This window comes from Helianthus annuus, chromosome 12, assembly GCF_002127325.2.
Source record: "Helianthus annuus cultivar XRQ/B chromosome 12, HanXRQr2.0-SUNRISE, whole genome shotgun sequence".
NCBI classification, from domain to species: domain Eukaryota; kingdom Viridiplantae; phylum Streptophyta; class Magnoliopsida; order Asterales; family Asteraceae; genus Helianthus; species Helianthus annuus.
Window position 1 is genome coordinate 26,029,847 of NC_035444.2, and position 21,608 is coordinate 26,051,454.

At 37.5% G+C, this 21,608-nt stretch overlaps 1 long non-coding RNA gene across 1 annotated transcript; it reads left to right on the forward strand.

The window, feature by feature from the left end:
• The first annotated feature begins 4,409 nt into the window (after positions 1–4,409).
• Positions 4,410–19,705, forward strand: LOC110939247. Its single transcript, XR_002592104.2, has 4 exons — positions 4,410–4,552; positions 6,282–6,352; positions 18,931–19,008; positions 19,444–19,705. It is a non-coding gene; the product is annotated as an uncharacterized LOC110939247 (long non-coding RNA).
• The last annotated feature ends 1,903 nt before the right edge of the window (positions 19,706–21,608 follow it).

Sequence of the window (21,608 nt, forward strand, 5' to 3'; positions counted from 1 at the left end):
TACACGGTTTGTCCTTTGACCCTATCCCAACTAATTTTAACTGTTAAGTAGAGGGCATATCGATCATTTTACCTAAATATTTAAAAAAATCCATTAAATATTAAATACTTATAACAAAATGAATTGTATTATATTATATAAAATAGAGTTAATTGCCAAAATCGTCCCTGAGGTTTGGGCAGGTTTGCCATTTTCGCCCAAAATGACACTTTTGCACCAAATTGCCCCCAACGTTTGTAACTTTTTGCCATTTTCATCCAAACCACTAACTTAGTTTATTTTTCTGTTAAGTTGAGTATATTTGGATGAAACTGGCAAATATAAAACCACAGGGACGATTTTGGCAATTTACTCGAACTCTTTTAAATTTCTTTTATTTAATTAATTTTGTTACATATATAATAAAAAAAAATGTACATGCAATTTTTATATGAAAAAAATAATAGCTTTGTTACATAATTTTTTATAAATTTTCATCCAACCACTAACTAAGTTAATTTTTCTATTAAGGCGAAGGATGTTTATAAACTAAAACAGAAATTAATTTCTAATTTTTTATATAGATCAGTTTTATAAAAATAAAATCCACTTAAACCTCTAACTTTTATAAAACTAAAATGCTGGTGACCTTTGTAATTCATCTTCTACTCTTTTAAATTCGCTCCTAAGGAAAAACAGAAGTCATCCCCCCCCCCCCCACAAATCAAACAACGTATCGTTACCAAACCTTAAAATTACCCACTAAATTGTAATTATAATGCTATGAACCAAAAGTTTCTTTACTCAAGCCACTCAGAATAAGTATTAGTTAGTTACCCTCATAATCTTAATTAAATAAATATTTTATTTCTACCAACATATTTCCTAGGTGCTCAACACATTTAAAAAATATGTAACGTTTTACAATTTTTTTTTTCTATCTCTATATCTCTACAACTGATAAATACTAAAAGTTGTAATCGATTGTTATGTGTTGCACACCAATGACGTTTTCTCTTTATAAAACTGATTTATATAAACAAGCTGTAAATTAGTTTCTGTGTTAATTTATAAAATTTAAAACATCCTTCACCTTAATAGAAAAAATACACTGAGTTAGTGATTTGGATGAAAATTTATAAAAATTATGTGACAAAACTATTATTTTTTTCTAAAAACTCTATGTATATTCTTTTTTATTATATATGTAACAAAAATTATTAAATAAAAGAAATTAAAAAGGCTTTGAGTAAATTGCCAAAATCGTCCCTGTGGTTTTATATTTGCCAGTTTCATCCAAATATCCTCAACTTAACAGAAAAAATAAAATAAGTTAGTGGTTTGGATGAAAATGGCAAAAAGTTACAAACCTTGGGGGCAATTTGGTACAAAAGTGTCATTTTGGACGAAAATGGCAAACGTGCCCAAACCTCAGGGACGATTTTGGCAATTAACTCTATAAAATAAATAAATAGCCTCTCTCTACTCTCTATCCATCTGCGGCAAACTCCCACACCGGCACAACCCCCACACCAGAACCACCACCACACCAGAATGGGAGAGCACCGCATCCGACACCGAAGAGCAACACAAAAGCGAGGCGTCTGTTCGAGAAGAGAGACCGAATTTAATTATATCGACGGTAGTGAGAACACAAAATGGAAACGAAGAATAAGGGGCCTTGGTGGTGGTCAGAGATGCCATTGGCAGAGGAGATGGAGGGGGCTTGTGTGTTTGTGGTTGGGGATCTGGGAGAGGGTAACGAAGTTAGATTGTAACAATTATTTTCTTGATCAAACAAAATCATAACTTTTTTTTTTTTTTACAAAATAGCCTCTGGAAAGGTGCAATGACAAAAAATGCCATCATGTGCAAGGCACATGACCATACTTTATCAAAAAGTCTAACTGAGTTTAGCCTAAGGGACATAACGTGCAGGATTTTGAAACGTTAAGGACAAAATTCGTCAAATTTAAAGGTAAAGGACACCGCATGCAATTTGGTACAAACATAAAGGACAAAACTTGTAATTTACTCTAAGCAAAAGTAATATTTTGGGCTGTTTTAAGTGATAAAACGCACAAAATTTAATATTGAAACGCCCAGAATATTATGTTTTCTAGTATACAATTCACATTTTCACGAGTCATTAAAAAATAATATCTCATTATCAAAGATGCACTCGTCTTGTGGACGAATTTGAAAGAAAGGTATGACCACCGGAAAATGGTAATATTACCAAGAGCTCGTTATGAATGGCTCAATTTAAGTTTGCAAGACTTTAGGTCTATAAGTGAGTATAACTCAGCAATGTTTAGAAACACGTCACAATTGATTCTATGTGGTGAAAATATTACTAATAAAGAGATGTTGGAAAAAAAAAACATTCTGCACCTTTCACGCCTCAAACATTGTCATGCAGCAACAATATCATTAAAGGGTATTCACCAAATACAATGACTTGATATCATGTTGGCTTATGGTCGAGCGAAATAATGAACTCCTAATGAAAAACCTCATTCCTAGTAATGATGCGGCAACACATAATAGCCAAAGTGGAAGTCATGGACGTAGGCGTGGCTATCAATGTGGTCGTGGTCGTGATCTTGATCCTGGATGTGGACGTGGATATGGTTGGGGGAATTATTATAGTGTTCAATTTAAAAATAGAGGAACCCACTAGAATTTGAATGGTAATGAAAAGAAATCCAATGATGAAAAGGATAAAAAGAAAAGCGGAACCCCATCGAATACATGCTATCAATGTGGAAGTAACAACCACTGGGCTTGTACATGTCGTACACCCAAACACTTAGCAGAGCTTTACAAACAATCAATAAAACACAAACGAAAAAGAAATCGAGACAAATTTCACATATGAAGATGGAAATGTTGATGTTCCCATGGTCATAAAGACCATACTAATGCAACTAATCTGGATTATGATAATTTTCTTATCGAGCAAACTAATTTGGATTCTAGTAATATCATGGCTGATACAAACTAGTTGGATGCTTGGAATTTTCCTTGCACATGAATGATTATATTTTACATTATGTTGTTTCCTTTTAAGACATTTCGTTTGGAATTTTGTTCTGTTTTGAAGCTTTTTGAGCATTATGTTTTTGAAGTTTTTTTGGGCAGTTTATGGGATTTGTTATGAACCATATTAGAATTTTATTTATGAAACTTTGTATTTCTTTTGAAGCATATGGAGTGTCCAAATAACCTTCCTATTAATGGTGAAAATGTATGTCTAATAGACAGTGCTACTACACATACAATTTTAAAGAAAATGAATTATTTTTCTAGTTTAGTGATGAAAGAGGCAAGCGTTGGTACTATATCTAGTAAATCAAAATTAATTGAAGGCTTTAGAGAAGCTTATGTAGTTCTACAAAGTGGAACTCCGCTTAAAATTAACGATGCGTTATTTTCCCCACTATCTCAAAGAATTCTAATAAGCTTTAAAGATATTCGTCTAAATGGATATAATATTGAAACTACATGTGAGGGACATGATGAGTACCTTCAAATTACAAATATGATTTCGGGTAAAAAGCATGTATTAGAGAAGTTACCCGCACTTGCCTCTGGTTTGTACTGTACTAAAATTAGCGCTGTTGAATCAAATGCAGTAATAAACCAGAAGTTATATGGACCGAGAAAAATTTATAATTTGGCATGACCAGTTAGGCCATCCAAGATCAATAATGATGCGAAAAATTATACAGAACTCATGTGGCCATTCTTTGAAGAACCAGAAGATTCTTCGGTCTAAGGACATTACATGTGTTGCATGCTCGTAAGGGAAGTTAATCACTCGCCCATCACCAGTTAAAGTGGGGAATGAATCCCTAAGTTGTTTTGGGAAGAATACATGGGGATATATGTGGGCCTATACACCCTTCTAGTGGACCATTAGATACTTTATAGTCTTAATTGATGCATCAACTAGATGGTCACATGTGTGTTTACTAGCAAGTCGTAATATGACATTTGCACAACTACTTGCTCTGTTAATAAGGTTAAGAACACATTTTCCAGATTACCCCATTAAGAAAATTTGGTTGGACAATGCTAATGAATTTACATCCCAAACATTTAATGATTACTACATGTCTATTAGCATATGTGTAGAGCATCCTGTACCACATGTACATACACAAAATGGACTTGCTGAATTGCTTATCACTACTAGAAAACTGGGCAATTGTCACCAAAATTTGTCACCGAAAAAAACCGTAGCAAATTTAGCCACGAATTTTCCACTACAGTGAGAAATAAGCGTATTTGTTGTTGCATGGTGGCTAAGTGGTCAAAAATTTTGTGACCGTTTATTTCTGGTTGCAAATACGTGAGGAAAAAAATAATTTATAAAATACCATCTGAAAATAAAAGGAGTGGTTGAATTGCCACCGTATCAGCGACCGATGAAATTTGAGCAATTTGAGCGGGTTTATTTTTATCTTGAGTGCCTCTCCACTAATTAGGGTTTCAATTCAATTTTACTCCAAGAAACATATTCACTGTCGTTCGCCCCTATACACCAGAACACAATGATCTACACAAGGTATGATTATTGTTCTCAAGACTTTTTAATCCTTTGCATTTAGTTTCTAATAATTAATTTCAATTGTCGTCCAACCCTTTACCCAAAAAAAATTGTCGTCCACTCTAATAAGCTAATTTCAGTTAAGATCATAGAACCCTAATTAATTGCAATTGCCTTGTCTCCATGATGGAATTCTTTTCTTCTATATCAACCGATGTGGATTTAATCATCTACGAGTCTATAGTAAGAAAATTATTATGCTTTTCTTCCTAAATTCAAGTTGTGATTTTGTTTGGTCATAGTACTGGAATGTCGATTATTTTAGAGTTTTGTTTTGGAACAAAATTGTTTTATAGTTATGTTTTGGAAAGTAATGATGTTGTTTGGCCACAGCTACATCAACATGATCTGAACATGTGTATCAATGCAGGTGCAGTTCTTGGTTCTAAAAATTTCCCATAATAAATTTAGGTTTGGTTCCGGGTAGAACCCAACAACACCCATAGAAACCCATGAGACCCAATTGTCAATTCTGTTTTTCCCACGCAAACTTTGGAATTCATGCTCTTTTTTTCCTTTAAATGGATTTGTGTGTTCATCTCAAGGCTTTTCTTAGATTTTCCCTCTTTAATTTGATCAAGTTTGAAACACTCTGCTTGTAATATATGTGTTTGGGTTTCTTGTCTTATTGATTGATTGATATCCTAGTTCATTTGGATCTTGTTTCAAGTATCACCACAGGACTGTACATAACTTTAATTTTGTGGAGCTGAACAACCAAACTCAATTTTGGTTCTGTACATAATGTTTTGAGAACCGAACCTTTTAGAACCATTTACTAACAAACTGAACTGACCAACCGGTGACACACAATTTGGTTTCTTAGTCTGTACTGTACGGTAAAGTTTTAAATATTAGAATTACTGTTATTAGGGGAGTTAATCATGTCGGGTTGGTGGGTTGACGGGTTGAAATTTGCAACCCGAAACAAACCCATATTATTATTTGTGTCAAAGATTTTAACTCGAACCTGCACACACATAAATTTGGGTCAACCCAAACACGACCCATTTAACCCATTTTTTCAATAAGTCATACATGTTGATAAGTTATAAGCGGGTTGTTGGGTTGTCCGTTGTAAGCAGGTTAGCAATAATGTATTTAGTGGTGTGTATGAGTGTGACGGACAAGTAAATAATATGGTGTGTCAAAACTAACATTATTATAACTAACCATGTTAATGGAAAACGGATAAAACAAAAAAAAATTAAAGTTTTTTTTTTAAATACTTAAACGGCCAGCCCGAACCCGATCTATTTTTAATATGGGTCAACCTGAACTTGACCGAAACCTTTTTTTTTGTGTCAGGTCCAGGTCAGGTGTCGGGTCGTGTCAAAAATTGCCGCCCCTATTTGCTATGGATTAACCATTGTAATTCAATCTTAAATGATCACATGTTGCTAAAGTTATGTAAAGTAGGTTGGAAATTTGAGATCTAGGTATTAGGTTTATGTGAGCATGTTGATGGATAAATGTCATGTCGTTTCTCCATATGTTGGTTCTATTCATGTTTTAAAATGTTTAAGTTATTCAAGTTCAATATGTTTAACTTATTCAAGTTTTTAAAAAAAATGATGTAAAGTTAATATTTTAACTTATTCAAGTTTTTTAAAAAAATATGTAAAGTTATTCGAGTCTTGACTTTGTTTTTATTGAGCTCTATTGACCAAAACTTGTTTCTACTCAGGCTTTTGTTACCTCTATAAAATTATCATCCTTCTCCTTCATGCAGAAAATCCAAGAAATTTCACCTTGTAGGTAAAGTTTTAGATCTACTTTTATTCAGTTTTTTTCGTTTTTTATCACGAATTTGTGAAATTGAATCTTTTATCATGAGTTTTATTACATTTGTTTTTTTTTTGTTTGAATTGAATTTGTGTGATTTGTAGAACGAGTTATATATGATCGCATTTTATTTCCCTGATGACTGATTTTATCTGTAAATTATCACAATTCAGAACTGATGCGTGTGTAGTGTAATATATTTTAGATATATATTTTAAGCCCTTTTTACACTTTTTAGCCAAGTTTTAAATTTATAAAACACGATATTTACTAACACTAAACACACATATGGGCAAGTGCACCCATCATGGACGTAATATAGTGTTGGTAAGATACCGAGGTCGTCCAAGGACACAAGAGCTTTTAGTACCGGTTTATCCTCAACGTCTAATCAAATCAAAATGTTAGAAAAAGATTTTTAAACTAAGAAAATAAAACTAACTAAATGCTGAAAAATAAAATAAAAATAAAAACAGATAGACAAGATGAATCACTTGGATCCGACTCGTGTGTTAGTATAACCTTTGATTATTTTCGCACTTTTGCACTTGTTTAAGAGATTATCTTAGTTATTGTAGTAGGCCCCTCTTTTGAAGGCGACGTTACCCTCAACCCAGTAGTTTGAGTCAGCAAGGATACAATCCTAAAGGGTTGGATTATTGAAAGATAATTAATTAAGTTATTAATGCAAATTATGGTAGGCCCATCTTTTGGAGGTGACGTTACCCTCGACTAAGTAGTCTGAGTCAGCAGGGATACAGTCCTAAATAGCCGGATTATAGTATTAATAGTAGTTAACTTAAGAGGGGGTCAAAGAGTTTGACCCAGGTCCCTTGCAGGACCTCTAAACGCTGAACAAGGGCAAGACCCTTACCAAACCGTTCCCTTAACCCCCGACCAGGTAGCCAACATACCTCCATATAGACCGTGGAGATATGAATGGTGAAAATCTTTTATTTTATATAGACAGTAAAATAATGCAGAGACACCACGGACAAACGATAAGGAAGAATCACCTTCAACATAAGCAACTAGTTATTAAAGTCATTAATACAAAACCAATTAAGAAGTGCAAAAGATTAAAAATAAAAAGTATTATACTAAACACTTGTCTTCACCAAGTGATGTAAGAGACTTAGGCAAACTTGGCCTTGATTGTCAAGACTCTTACGATCAATCTTGGATCCCGAGACGACTCACACACTCTATGATGGACAATGGATGATGGTGGTGGATGATGGTGTTGTGATGGTGGTGGATGATGGTGTTGTGATGGTGGTGGGTGGTGGATGAAGTGTGAGAGAGGTGGTGTGCCAAGGGATGAGTTGCAATGAATCCAAGCACTCCTATTTATAGGCTGAACAGAGGCCTGGGCACGGCCCCGTGTCCGCTGGGCACGGCCCCATGCCTGTCTGACACTATCTCTCTTCATTAATTGTAATTCGCAATTACAATTAATGCGCCTGCAGTACTTTGGGCACGGCCCCATGCTCGCTGAGCACGGGGCGTGTTCAGCCTTCTGTCTTCCTTGTTTTGATTGTCAAGATTCTTAGGATCAATCTTGGATCCCGAGACGACTCACACACTCTATGATGGACAATGGATGATGGTGGTGGATGATGGTGTTGTGATGGTGGTGGATGATGGTGTTGTGATGGTGGTGGATGATGGTGTTGTGATGGTGGTGGGTGGTGGATAAAGTGTGAGAGAGGTGGTGTGCCAAGGGATGAGTTGCAATGAATCCAAGCACTCCTATTTATAGGCTGAACAGAGGCCTTGGCAAGGCCCCGTGTCCGCTGGGCACGTCCCCATGCCTGTCTGACACTATCTCTCTTCATTAATTGTAATTCGCAATTACAATTAATGCGCCTACAATACTTTGGTCACGCCCCCGTGTTCACTGGGCACGACCTCGTGGTGAGCAATAGAAGCTTCTACAGGTTTGTCTTTTGTGCTGCTTCTTGGGCACGGCCCCGTGCTCGCTGAGCACGGGGCGTGTTCAGCCTTCTGTCTTCCTTGTTTTGCTTGGGAGGATGCTGTCGAGGGGTCGGGCAATCCACTCTTGTCCCTTTTCTTGTATTTGTGTTAGATTTAGCTGTCTTTTTGCTTCTTTTGTTAATTTGAGCTCATTTAATCCTGAAAACAAAAAAGGAAGACAAAAACACACTTTTTCAACATTAGTACTTAAAAAGGGTTAGTTTTATGCCTCATTTGATGTAATTTATATGTTGCATTTTACACACATCAAATATCCCCACACTTGAACTTTTGCTTTTCCTCAAGCAAAACTCTTTAATATGTGTCTTACACTCCCAAATGGAATGGGTAGAAGAGAAGGTTTTGGGCTTGTCATAGAGTGTCGGGATTTTCCAAGATTGTTTAGGTTTTATTTTTACTTATTTACAATCCTATTCGTCATGATTTATTAAAAACTTTTCATAAGGTAAATCATTTATTAAGGCATAACATACCTTTCTAAAATTCAATTTACATACAAGTTCACATACCTCACGGGAGAAATCACTCACACTCGGCCGAAGGTGTATTTTTAGTGAATCACTCGAGAGCGGCATGGAACTTATTCCTACCATAAGCTTGCCAAGCAATCAGTCCTCCTCCTTTTTAACTTTATACCTTTGTAAATATCAAGAGGACTTTTTGGGTGAAGGGTTAGGCTTGGGCTAAAGGTGGGTGGTTGGGTTAGTGGTTAGTAGAAAAGGGCGAAAGTCGTAAAAAGTGTCGGTTTTCGTAAAACATTTTGTTTTTGTGACTTTTTATTTTCAATGAAGTATTTATTCAAACAAGCTTTTGTTTGAGGAGCTTTGTTTGTTTATTTCTAACTTCATTGTAATATATATATATATATATATATATATAGTCACACGAAAACCGAGCTTGTTACTAAAATAAAAGGTAAAAATAAAAAGGGTTTTTGGTGAGTAATAAGGGTTTTGGGTTAAGAAATGAAAAGGTTTAGGCTCAAAGGGGCTAACTAGGGGGAATTTTTGGGTAGGTGAAAAGAAAAATAAAAATAATGGTGTTGAAAGAAAAAGGGTTAGTCCTAATGCCTCCATCATTTACTTACTTGGGTTTAAGTTGGTAAGGACCGGGAATGAATTGTTGTGGCAAGTTCTAGAGTCGTAAGAACCAAGCGGCTATTCACACAAGAAACGAAAAATGAGCATTTAACGCAAAGATGTATATTTGTATGCTCAATAAAGGCTCAAAACTCACTTTTGTGGGAATGGGTTTTTATGTGATCAAGTATATATAATCGAATTTTAACTAAGCTTGTCATGCCGTTTCATAATTTTCTTATGTTGGTTCTTTTTATGACGACGCTATCGGTTGTAAACTTATAAAAATATAACCTTGTTAGTCTTAGAATTCCCAACTTAAACTTAGACAAGTAAAAAAAATGAAAATTTTTGGGGTGATTAGCAGTTCCAATAGAGTTTTGTGTAAGGCTTGTTATTAGGACTTGCAAAATTCAAGGTTTTAGCATCCCCCCACACTTAAATTACACATTGTCCTCAATGTGTCCCAAAAATAAATTTTTAGGTTGATTGAATGTGCAAAATGGTGTTAAAAACAAAATTTTTATGTTACTGGCAGTCTCGACACGGCTCCGTGTTGAGTAGACACGGCCCCGTGTTCAGGTGCCAGTAACGAGAACTTACAGAAGTTGAACACGGGGGCGTGTTCGCTGGGCACGACCCCGTGTCTGACCAAAAATCTGCTGAAATTTGCCAAACAGTAGGTCTGGGCGATGGGCACGGGGGCATGTCGGCTGGACACGACCCCGTGTGGACAGTCTGCAAGGCTGAAAAACAGGTTTCTTCTTCCGGTTTTCCTGTCCTGGCTTTATTAGTGCTAATGATTAGCACTCTAAGTCTCAATTGTACTTGTTTTACCACTAAATACCATACCAAGCAATACCAAACATCCTAAATTACCATAGTTAATCATCCAAACCATAAAGTAAAAGAAAAATAAAGCAGAAAGTAAAAAGGAGTTACGGAAAGTATATTGTCTAACACTCGGCACGCAGGCCAGAAATTGTTTTGATAGATAAAAAGGGACCTTAACCTGTGGGCTCGCCATCAACCCGCTCCTGCTCCTCCTCCTCCTCCAACCTCCTAGTCCATATCCTCATCGCTGTCATCACCTCCGTCCCCATGACCCGCCATATACTCCCGGATGTTCCCGATGTCGTCTTGTATATCGGTGATGCTTCGCTCAATAGCCCCGACCCGGTGATATGTATTGTTAGCAAGGTTGTAGGTGTTCCTGGTGCACATGAGGTTTTCCTGCAAAAGATCATGTAAACTTTGAAGGTTAGGAAAACCGCCTCCTTGGGAGGAGGATTGCCCCGGATCACCATGGGGTTGATACTGGTAGTGGGGAGGTGGAGCGTGAAGGACTAGGGCCTCCTGTGGGTTCCATGCATAGCCTTGCATCCTTTGAAAGCTTACTGACCCGTCTTCCGCCTCATAAATTAGGTTCACGGCGCGGCAAATGTGTATATCAACTCGTCCCGACCATGGGCTCCTTTCAAAGGACCTAGGATGTGTGTGAAGTGCTTGAAGAGGCGGTACACCCATCCCCCAAAGAAGATAGGGGTTGGTGCACGAGCAAGACGGTTCAGATGCATGTTTTGAAGCAGGAGATATGGAACATCGAGGGCCCTCCGGTTGTGGATGTAGTGAAGGACTACCAAATCTTTTAACCCAACAACACCGCTACTGTCGTGTCGCTGACTAAGAGAGTAAGTGAGGAGCCTATGGATGTAGCGATAAAGCGGATCCCTCAGCTTAGTACTCTTTGTGCTACTCGAGTTGTAGTGCCCTCCACCGATTTGGGCCCATGTGGCTTGACGCTCATTTTCATCCAGATCTCGCAATCCCCCGGTGTTTTCCTCATTTCCCGAATCTTCTTCCGTATACAGTCCCACTATTGCCCCAAACTGCGCCATAGAGATCGAGTACCTTGTCCCACCACATCGAAATGCAACCCCCTCATTGTCAAACGGGTCACACCTTGAAGTGAAGGTGAAAGTACTGTAGAATTTCATAGTGCATTGATGTACCGAACGAAGTCGAGTGGTCAAGGCAACCCTTAGTGGTCCGGTAACAAGGTTGTTGAATCGGTCGAGCTGGTTCACCAAGGTTAATAGGTCCGTGCACGCTTGCCTCGGGTATTCCTCGGGCCTTGTTTGAAGTATTTCATATCTAGCCCTAGCATCGAGCTCTGTGGCATTGAATCTTGTGAACTTCGCCATCTGCAGGAATACACAAAAAGTTAGCGTGAAACGATAAGATTTTCGGTGAAAAACTGCAAACAGTTAGCTGGACACGGCCCCGTGTTCAGCGGGCACGACCCCGTGTCCAGGCGTCTGTTACTCAAAAACTTCATTTTTCGACCCGGTCCCGAAAATCTAAAAATTTTTGGCCAAGTAGGTGCGGTTTTCCCCGAAAATGAAACCTCAATTGCCGTTTTTCCCAAAACAACCCGTTTACCCCTTCAATTTTATCTTTTTCGGTTCAAAAACAAGGGTTTGAGGTTTTTGTGAGAAATCGGGAAAATCTATCAACAATATAAGTGTATTTACTTCCCATTACACTAATCTAAACTAATACTAACAGATTATTTCAAAAATTTGAGGTTCGATCCGGATGAACTTCAAGAACCCTAGATTTTTCCCCAAATTTTTGATGTTTAACTACATGCAAGTAACTAATCTAACTACTAATGATGATAAAATCATACCTTGATGTTGTTAGATCTAGAGGTAACGTCGAAAATCTGCCGAAAATCGCCTTGGACCAGAGCTTTTTTGGGGAAACGGGGCGTGTGGAATGATGTAACTGTTATAAAAAGAGGGTTTTATCCCGACAGTTGCGTCGACACGGCCCCGTGTCCAGCGGACACGGCCCCGTCCCGAGCAAGATTTTAATTTTTTTTATGTGTGCTCGTGTGAGTGCCCGTTTTTTCCGAAAACATGGTTAGAAGACTTACCGGTTTCGATGTATACTCACTTGTGCGTAACATACCAGGTATGATGTGGATGCTTTTTATTCGTTGACCGTTTGAAGCAAGATCTCTTCTTCCTCATCCTCAATGGATCCTCGATAGAGTTTTAGCCGTTGGCCATTGACTTTGAATGGAATCCCATTTCGAGCTTTAATTTCTACTACACCGTGAGGAAAAATATGGGTGATGGAAAAAGGTCCTGACCACCTAGATTTTAGTTTACCCGGAAATAATCGAAGTCGAGAATTAAACAACAGAACTTCGTCTCCTACTTGAAATTCATTAGGTTTAATATATTTGTCGTGTAAATTTTTCATTCTTTCCTTATAAATTTCAGAGTTAGAGTATGCAAAATTCCTTAGTTCGTCTAATTCATTTATTTGACAAAATCGATTTTTATCTGCAGTTTCTAAGTCTAGGTTTACATTTTTTATTGCCCAGTAGGCTTTGTGAGCTATTTCTACTGGCAAATGACAACTTTTTCCATAAACGAGCTTATATGGGGTTGTGCCTATAGTGGTTTTATAAGCAGTCCGAAAGGCCCATAAAGCATCATCTAGTTTATCAGCCCATTCCTTTTTATTTAAACCTACGGTTTTTCAAGTATTCGTTTTAAACCTCTGTTAGTCACTTCGGCTTGTCCATTTGTTTGAGGGTGATATGCTGTTGAGACCCTGTGATAGACCCCATATCTTGTTAAGATTTTTTCGAGTTGATGATTGCAAAAATGGGTACCTCTATCACTTATCAAAGCTTTAGGTGTTCCAAAACGAGAGAATAATTTTTTCAGAAATTTTACCACTACTCTTCCATCGTTTGTTGGGAGAGCTTCGGCCTCGGCCCATTTAGACAAGTAATCAACCGCCACAAGTATATATTTGTTTCCTTTTGACGGTGGGAAGGGTCCCATGAAATCGAGTCCCCACACATCAAAAATTTCACAAACGAGAATGTCGTTTTGACGCATTTCGTTTTTGGAAGAAATATTACCTGATCTTTGGCAGGCATCACATGTCTTTACAAGATCTTGCGGATCTTTGTAAATTGTTGGTTTTTGGAAGAAATATTACCTGATCTTTGGCAGGCATCACATGTCTTTACAAGATCTTGCGGATCTTTGTAAATTGTTGGCCAATAAAATCCTGAATCAAATACCTTTCGTGCGGTACTAGCGGCACCATGATGTCCTCCATATGGAACTTCATGACAATGGCGGAGAATTCTTCGTGCTTCGCCACCATGGACACACCTTCGGATGAGTTGATCAGCACACATTTTGAAAAGATAAGGGTCTTCCCAAAAGTAATGCTTTACATCGGCAAAGAATTTCTTTCTTTGATGATGTGGCCATCCTTTCGTGACTATACCGCTAGCTAAGTAATTAGCGTAGTCGGCATACCATGGTTCTTGTCTGCTTTCCACCATTTCCAAGGATTCTGTTGGAAATTTTTCGTTGATTTGTTCGTCCCTAGTTGCCTCCAAAGCTGGGTCTTCTAAGCGTGAAAGATGATCTGCAGCAGTGTTTTCTGCTCCTCTTTTGTCTTTGATTTCAATATCAAATTCTTGGAGGAGTAAAATCCATCTGATCAAACGTGGTTTTGCGTCTTGTTTCTTGAAGTGGTATCGGATAGCTGCATGATCTGTATAGACTACAGTTTTAGAAAGAACAAGGTAAGAACGGAATTTATCAAAAGCAAATACCACGGCTAGTAACTCTTTTTCAGTAGTTGTGTAATTTTCTTGTGCATTATTAAGTGTTTTACTAGCATAATAAATGGGGTGGAAATGCTTTTCTGTTCTTTGTCCCAAGACTGCTCCAACAGCAAAGTCACTTGCATCACACATGATTTCTAAAGGAAATTTCCAATCAGGGGCTATCATGATAGGTGCATTGACTAGCATTTCCTTGAGGGTTAGAAATGCTTGATTGCAATCCTTGTCAAAGATGAAAGGTGCATCTTTTTCAAGTAATTTTGTTAGAGGTCTTGAAATTTTCGAAAAGTCCTTGATAAACCTTCTATAAAATCCAGCATGCCCTAGGAAACTTCTGATTGCTCTAACGGAGGAGGGTGGAGGTAATCGAGAAATAGTGTCTACTTTTGCTCGATCAACTTCCATTCCTTCGCTTGAGATTTTGTGACCGAGTACTATTCCCTCTGTTACCATGAAATGGCATTTTTCCCAGTTAAGGGCGAGGTTAGTTTCCTCACATCGGGATAGCATTCGTTCGAGGTTATCGAGGCATTGGTCATATGAATCTCAAAAGATAGAAAAGTCGTCCATGAAGACTTCCATTGTCTTTTCTTTCATGTCATGGAAAATGGCCACCATACAACGTTGGAATGTTGCAGGTGCATTACATAGACCGAACGGAATGCGTCGATAAGCAAAAGTTCCGTAGGGGCATGTGAAAGTCGTCTTTTCTTGGTCTTCAGGTGCTATTGGAATTTGAAAATAACCTGAAAAACCATCCAAGAAACAGTAAAATTTATGACCGGATAGTCGTTCTAACATTTGATCAATGAAGGGCAAAGGAAAGTGATCTTTCCTGGTTGCTTCATTTAATCGTCTATAGTCTATACAAACTCTCCATCCTGTGACGGTTCTTGTTGGTATTAATTCATTCTTTTCATTAGTTATAACCGTCATATCTCCTTTCTTCGGGACTACTTGGACGGGACTTACCCATGGACTATCGGAGATAGGATAGATTAGTCCGGCGTCAAGTAGTTTGATGACCTCATTTTTAACCACTTCTTGCACATTGGGATTTACTCTACGTTGTGGTTTTATTACTGTTTTGTAGTCATCATTCATTAAAATTTTGTGCGTGCACATGGAAGGACTTATTCCTTTGATATCTACAAGCTTCCAAGCGATCACATTTTTGTGTTTTCTAAGAAGATTGATTAATTTTTCTTTTTCTACGCTACTTAATTTAGATGAAATAATTACAGGTAAATTACCATCTTTGTCTAGAAAAGCATATTCCAAACCTTTCGGGAGTTCTTTGAGCTCAATGGGTGGGTCTTTAGAAGACACCTTATTTTGTGGCTCATCTAGGTCAAGAACTTTAAAGGTTTGTTCTATGGCGACCTCTTCTTCAACAAAGTGGTCAACTTCTTCACTTATATCGGGTGGCTCATCTTCATCTTCAATTAGGGGGTAATTGTTGCCAAAAGGATATTTCACTGAACGCTCAAGATCTATGCTCCTTTTGAATGCCCCTAACTGAAGAGGTAGATTATTAAATTTCCGTTTTTTCAAAGCTTCATGAGTTTTTACAAAAGGTTTTCCCAAGACTAGAGGAGCATCATCGAGGATGACAAAGTCGGTTGGAATAACCATTTGATTTGTTTGAACCAAAACATCCTCAACCACACCGATTGATTTTATTATTTTCCGATTAGATAGAAAAATGGGTATTTGAAGTAGAGAAAAATCACTAATACTTAATTTTTCAAAAATGTAGTTAGGCATTATGTTAACACAAAGATCTTTATCAATGGTGACATTACAAATAAATGAATTTTGAAAGAAACATGGAACCGGTGTAATGTTAATTTCAAAAGGATCTTCTTTTACTAGTGAAGTTTGATCATTAGTTAACTTAACACTTACCATTTCTTCAATTTTAGTGTTAGTGTTTAACTCTTTTAAAAACGTAGCATGAGTGGTTACTAAACAATGATTTTCAAAAGAAGGTGACAAGAGATTAATTTCTTCAAAATTAGACTCTTCTTGAATTTTAACGTTATCGGCCTCACCTTTCTCGTTGCTTAGCTCATGTGTCGGGTTTTCACTTATTTATTCTTCCATTTTTAATTCCTCAATTATCGTTTCTTCCTTTTTTAATTCTTCTCTTGCGCGGGACTCCTCTTCCCTTGCGCGAGATTCTTTTATGCATCTTTCGATAAATTTGAGTTTTTCTATTATCCTATCGGCTATGTCGGTGATAGAGTAAGGATCGGGATCCTCATGGCTTGAATCCGGTTGTTCGATCCTTGGTTCCTCATAGTACTCATATGAAGTAGATGGTTCATACCATTGTTCTTCATTGTAAGCATATGATGGATAAGGGTCATAATTTTGTTTTTCATAGTACTCATATGAGGTGGGTTGTTCACGCCATGATTCCTCATAATAAGTGTATGAAGGTGGTGGCTCATATCTTGACTCTTCAAAGTATGAGTATGAAGGTTCATACCTTGGTTCATCAAAATATGAGTATGAGGGAGAAGGTTCATACCTTTGGTCTTCATAGGATGTGTATGAAGTCGATGGCTTGTACCTGGGCTCCTCATAATGGTTGTATGAAGCGGATGGTTGAAATATGTTACAATATTGTACCGAGTGCGGGTTTCCACAATTAGTGCAATAGTCTCTCATATAATCATCCTCCTCATAGGTGTAGTTGTAGCCTCCTGAGTATTGATCCATAAGAATCACTCAACAGACCACAACTGACTCTCGGGACCAGAAAACAAAAATAAAGACGGAAACAGAGGCTGGACACGGCCCTGTGTTCAGTGGACACGGCCCCGTGTTCAGGATCTGTATCTGGGCGTTTTTAATTAAAGTTACTGGTCTCGTTGGACACGGGAGCGTGTTCAGTGAGCACGGCCCTGTGTTCAGACTCTGTATCTGGGTATCTAACTAAAAATATGCAGCACGGGGGCGTGTTCAGTGAGCACGGCCCCGTGTTCAGGCTACTGTAAATGCAACAAAACTAAAATGCAGAAAGATTTGCGCGCGTTTTGAAAAGTTTTGAAAAACTGATTAGGCCGTCGATTTTAAGCTTTCTTAAAATCCTTGTGTCCCCGGCAACGGCGCCAAAAACTTGATGCGTGTGTAGTGTAATATATTTTAGATATATATTTTAAGCCCTTTTTACACTTTTTAGCCAAGTTTTAAATTTATAAAACACGATATTTACTAACACTAAACACACATATGGGCAAGTGCACCCATCGTGGACGTAGTATAGTGTTGGTAAGATACCGAGGTCGTCCAAGGACACAAGAGCTTTTAGTACCGGTTTATCCTCAACGTCTAATCAAATCAAAATGTTAGAAAAAGATTTTTAAACTAAGAAAATAAAACTAACTAAATGCTGAAAAATAAAATAAAAATAAAAACAGATAGACAAGATGAATCACTTGGATCCGACTCGTGTGTTAGTATAACCTTTGATTATTTTCGCACTTTTGCACTTGTTTAAGAGATTATCTTAGTTATTGTAGTAGGCCCCTCTTTTGAAGGCGACGTCACCCTCAACCCCGTAGTTTGAGTCAGCAAGGATACAATCACAAAGGGTTGGATTATTGAAAGATAATTAATTAAGTTATTAATGCAAATTATGGTAGGCCCATCTTTTGGAGGTGACGTTACCCTCGACTAAGTAGTCTGAGTCAGCAGGGATACAGTCCTAAATAGCCGGATTATAGTATTAATAGTAGTTAACTTATGAGGGGGTCAAAGAGTTTGGACCCCCGCCATCCAATACCTTTGGGTATTGAAGAACCCAGGTCCCTTGCAGGACCTCTAAACGCTGAACAAGGGCAAGACCCTTACCAAACCGTTCCCTTAACCCCCGACCAGGTAGCCAACATACCTCCATATAGACCGTGGAGATATGAATGGTGAAAATCTTTTATTTTATATAGACAGTAAAATAATGCCAAGACACCACGGACAAACGATAAGGAAGAATCACCTTTAACATAAGCAACTAGTTATTAAAGTCATTAATACAAAACCAATTAAGAAGTGCAAAAGATTAAAAATAAAAAGTATTATACTAAACACTTGTCTTCACCAAGTTATGTAAGAGACTTAGGCAAACATGGCCTTGATTGTCAAGACTCTTACGATCAATCTTGGATCCCGAGACGACTCACACACTCTATGATGGACAATGGATGATGGTGGTGGATGATGGTGTTGTGATGGTGGTGGGTGGTGGATGAAGTGTGAGAGAGGTGGTGTGCCAAGGGATGAGTTGCAATGAATCCAAGCACTCCTATTTATAGGCTGAACAGAGGCCTGGGCACGGCCCCGTGTCCGCTAGGCACGGCCCCGTGCCTGTCTGACACTATCTCTCTTCATTAATTGTAATTCGCAATTACAATTAATGCGCCTGCAGTACTTTGGGCACGCCCCCGTGTTCACTGGGCACGACCCGTGGTGAGCAATAGAAGCTTCTATAGGTTTGTCTTTTCTGCTGCTTCTTGGGCATGGCCCCGTGCTCGCTGAGCACGGGGCGTGTTCAGCCTTCTGTCTTCCTTGTTTTGCTTGGGAGGATGCTGTCGAGGGGTCGGGCAATCCACTCTTGTCCCTTTTCTTGTATTTGTGTTAGATTTAGCTGTCTTTTTGCTTCTTTTGTTAATTTGAGCTCATTTAATCCTGAAAACAAAAAAGGAAGACAAAAACACACTTTTTCCAACATTAGTACTTAAAGAGTGTTAGTTTTATGCCTCATTTGATGTAATTTATATGTTGCATTTTACACACATCAGAACTAATACCATATTTGGAAAAGTGTACCGGTTAGGCAATGTTAGTCACCATGTGTACATAGCAGAGAAGAACCTTAGGTATGTTTATTCCTTTCTCGACTTAAATTTTATTAAAGTATACAAAATTGTTAACTCTTTGACATAAGTGGAATCGTTAGTAGTTTGTGTGCATTTGTATGGTTTCTCACTATTATGGTGTTTGTTGGTTTGTGATTTCTGTTTTTTATTGTTAGTTTAATTTAGTGAGAATGTAAAGGAATTTCTTATAGAGTTGACTACACCTTCGGGTTGTTTCATACAAACAACTGTTTTTGAAATTAGGTAGAATTCATTCTTATATGTAATCATATTGTAACATGCTAATATGTAAACATATTTTAACATGCTATTTGGCTTCTTGCACTTGAAAGGTAGCTCACAATTGAATTCTGTTATCTCTGCAACCAGCTTGACCCATTATTATTTCGTTAATTCTATTCTGACTTCTTGATTTTATTCATTTGTTTTTTGTAGATTGAAAAGTTGAACTTAGTTATCAAAGAGCTCGTTAAGGAAAAGGACGTAGAAAAAGAAAGGTTAAATGGAATTATTGCGGGGTTGTTGGCTCATAAAGAAAAAGATAAGGTGGATAAAGATGTTATGCTCAATAGGATGTCACAAAGTGAGGCTACATTAACAGCTACAATTCAAAGATAGGTTATAAACGCTTGGTTTTGAATGTTTCGATGTTCATCATATTGGGATAGTTTCATTTATCTATTTAATGTTTTGGTCGGTATGTTTATTAGAATGTTTATGTGCTTTTGAAATAGAAAAAATGAATCAGAGATGTTTTCTTATAAAATTTTGGGGTTTTATTGATATTTAATTTTGATAAAAAAGAAGCAGGGAGAAATGGAAAATCAATCTGAATCTAAAACCAATATTCAAGCAATCACTAAATGGTAGCAAAATAATGGTAGGGAATAATTTAGCAAGTCGCTGAATGGTGACAATTTTCAATGATAATGGTGGCTAAATGGTGTTAATATTGTGGCTAACTGATACCAATTCGTGGCAAAATACCGTAGCAAACAAGGCGGTCACAACTTGGTAGCAAATTTTCAATCAAAGCGGTGGCTATATGGTAGCAATATTGGTGGCTAAATGGTAGCAATATTGGTAGCAAAAATGGCGGACGGTAGCAAATAAGAAGCGGTCGCAAATAACTTTGACCGTTTTTGTGGTGGCAAAAATCTGGTAGCAAAATATAAAAATGGTCGCTATTTGGTGGTATTAGGGCAATTGACACGGGTGTTTTTGTCACCGCATTTTTCGTTACAAAATGGTGACAACAGGGTAATTGTTACCGTTTTGTGACCAAAAAATCCATGACAAAAACCCTATTTTCTAGTAGTGTATCAAGTGACTTGAAATGGTTGGAAGACCAATGATTATCAAGTCAAGACTACTAGCATATGCATGTGTTATGCAATTCTACATGCATGAACACAAATTCGCATCAGGCTAGCGAGTTATCAAACTTCCTCCCCATTAAAATTGATTTTGGGCCAGGAACCAGATATTTCCCATCTAAGGATTTTCGATTGTGCCATATATGTTTCTATCGATCCACCACAACGCACACAAATAGGACCTCAAAAGAGGTTAGGAATATATGTTTGGTATGAATCACCATTGATCATTAAGTAATTCGAGCCATTAACAGGAGATTTATTGACGGCTCGATTTGGCGATTGTCATTTTGTTAAATCAACATTCCCAACATTAGTGGGAGACGAAAAGCAGCTGAAAAATAATAATATCATTTGGAATGAATTATCATTATCTCATCTTGATCCTAGAACTAAACAATGTGAACTAGAATTTCAAAGGATAATTCATTTACAAAGATTAACAAATCAATTAAGAGACACACTCACTGACCCAAGAGAGTGAGTAAGTAACATATATCGGCTGCTAATGCTCAAGTGAAAACAAGCGTCCAAGAAGGACAACCACAAGGTGGAAATGAGTCTAATGCAAGCATCAAACATGGTAGACCAATCGGTTATAAAGATGAAAATTCTCCAAAGAAAAAAGAGCAAATAAATGCAGATGTTCAAGTCGAGCCAGCGATAACACCAAGAAAAGAGCCTCCTAAAGATACACTATACATGATGGTTCTAGAAGAACCTCATGTAGCCGAAAACGAAGAGATCTCAATAAATTATATTATGTCTAGAAAGGTATGGATTCCTTCAATAAAAGAGAAGTTTTAAGACTAGTGGTCCATACATACACCTAAAGGTGTAAAGCCTGTCGGATATAAGTGGGTCTTTACGCAAAAGCGTAACGAAAAAAGAGATTACACACTACAAGGCACGATTGGTAGCATAAAGATTTTCGCAAAGACCTGAATTGATTTTGAAGAGATGTATTCTTCAGTGGTGGATGCAACGACTTTTTGTTATCTTATTAGTCTGGTAATACAAGAAGGGTTTGATATGCGTCTAATGGATGTTGTGACAGCCTACCTATATGGCTCCCTTGATACTGAGATTTACCTGAAATTACCTATAGGATTCAAACTACCAGAATCATGTAAATCAAGTTATCGATAACATCTTTCAATTATATTAAACAAATCATTATATGGACTAAAACAATTTGGGCGTATGTGGTACAATCGCCTTAGT